Here is a 2348-nt window from a genome sequence, read left to right as displayed (position 1 = left end):
GACGACGACGACGACGGGATGATTGCAGATTGCACAGAGTTCGCGGCCTCCAGACGTTTTGTTCCTTTTACTCTGTCGCAATACCGCATTAGCTTATCCCGCTCGCACGATTTTTTTCCTTCAAGAAAGTTGTCAAAAACGTGACAATGCTGCTGTCAATTTCAACCCCAGTGGAAAAACACTGCTAAATGTCACTTCACCACACTGAGAAAAAATGACCGATTGTTAGTTAAGCATCAACAATAAAATCAATATTGTGGCTTTAGTTTTCAAAAGGTCGCATAATGCATGCAAAAGGGTTGATTATGCGACCTTTTGAAAACTAAAGCCATAATTATTTTCCATCCAAGAACAAAACTTTTTTTACACATAAATGTTATTGCTGAACCTTCCAGTTTGTCTCTAGGCATGATGCCAACCTCAGGAAAAGATTTCGCTATGGACATGCTTTGCAATTGTCCTGGTACTCTAACAGCTGGAAAGTCTGTCGTATAAAAACAGAAGGTTAAGCACAGAGAACAGACATTCATCTTAATCTCGCAACGTGTGTAAAAGCTCAGCCGCCATTTTGAAAGTAAGTGGTAATGCTCCCACTACGTGGCGCTCACATCACTAAGAGGATTGATTTTGATTTTCAATGCCTGTCAATGCATATCAAAGTATTCATGTTTTCACCAAGGCGTCGCTATAGCACTACTGTGTTACCTGACTCACTGCGCATAGCGTTGTATTCGCGGTATCGTGTTGGTTCGAAAGGTTTCGAAAAATATCGCCCTTGTATCGAAAATATCGTTGATTTTGATCACTAAAAATAACGTACTTAAACGTTATTTTGCAAGTGCTAGTAGTACGCAATAATTGTATTGTGAAACTGAATTGTTATTTATACAACTTTTTACAAGTTAAATGCAATAACAAAAGCACAACTTATAAAAAATCGGTTGTTATCGATATTAGCTGCATATGCGTTATAAACGAATAAAACGCATGGTGACGTTTTATTTCAATAACACGCATATTCGCAGTGCGTCAGGTAAAACAGTAGTGTGTTGTTTGATTATACAATCTATCGAACCAACAATAAAAGTAAACATTATTCCAACCCATCGGCAGACAACCATGTTTTCGCCGCCAACATCTCGTGTGTGCGAAAATGAGGTAGCATGTCAGCACTGCGTTTCACTCAACTGCCAGCAGTTTGATTTGGGCCCGCTGTCAAATTTTGAGCCCCGGACATGCTGTCGCTGACGTTTACTGCAGTTCGATATAGAGATGTCGATGGGGTGTCAGTAACGCATCGAATATATGGAGTTTGACAAGCACACCATAGCCCTGTATTTTGCTGTTTCAGTGTAAAATTTTTACACCGGTGTAACACCGCAAAAAAAGAAAGAAAACGGCACACCCCTGAACTTGCGCTTATGTTGACAGCTGCACCTTTTGTTGATAAGGCTGTGAACCATTTCGCGAAATTTTTAACTTTTTGGTTAAAATTTGACAGTTCGATGGTTTTCCGAAAATAACCCTGCTCGGGAGCATGGTTAGTTTTAACCAAGTTCTGAGAGCCAATGAGATATGCACAGGTGAGGAAGAGAGCTTCGACAAGTTTCGCTGATTTTTCGATAGATTTGTTTTACATTGGTATGGATGCTTATCGCATTACAAATTTGTTCAAACAACCCGGATTGAAATGAGATGAATTTTATCTATCAAAAAAAGCAAATGAAAATCAAAAATTCCTCCGATTTTAACTCGGACAGAAAAAACAATATTTTCATCCTCACCTTATATGCTCTCATTGAGCAAAAAAAAACTATCAATCCGTCAAATATGAAATGGTTCACATTCTGAACTGATTTTAACCACTCAAGGAGAAATAACCATCGAACTGTCAAATTTTAACCAAAAAGTTAAAAATTTCGCGAACATTCTCGCTCAAAACCTCGCAGTGGAAAGATCGGAAAGTATCGGCCATTTTTTCTTTTACGCGACACGTGGTTTTTTGCTTCTAAAATTTTCGAATATTTTCAACAAGTTTGGCGGATGTGAAAAAGTTATAATAAATCGAACGTTTAAATATTTCAACTAGATATATTGTATTCTCTTATCTTAGTTTTCTTCAGTTTCTTATGTAAGCATTAGTGTAAGTTGTGTACAGTGTATGAATAGCGAAGATAGCGATTTTGGAGGATTTGAGGACTGCCTGGACCCCCAGCAGCTCGATGATTCTCGGATTAACATAGAAAAAGAAAGAAGAAATTTACGTCGTAGATATGAAATAAGCGATGACGAGTCTGAAGGTACTGTAAATAAAAAGAACAGAAATATGGCTAACAAAAAGATAAAAG

This window comes from Sabethes cyaneus, chromosome 3, assembly GCF_943734655.1.
Source record: "Sabethes cyaneus chromosome 3, idSabCyanKW18_F2, whole genome shotgun sequence".
Taxonomy (NCBI): Eukaryota; Metazoa; Arthropoda; class Insecta; order Diptera; family Culicidae; genus Sabethes; species Sabethes cyaneus.
This window is presented reverse-complemented; position numbering follows the sequence as displayed.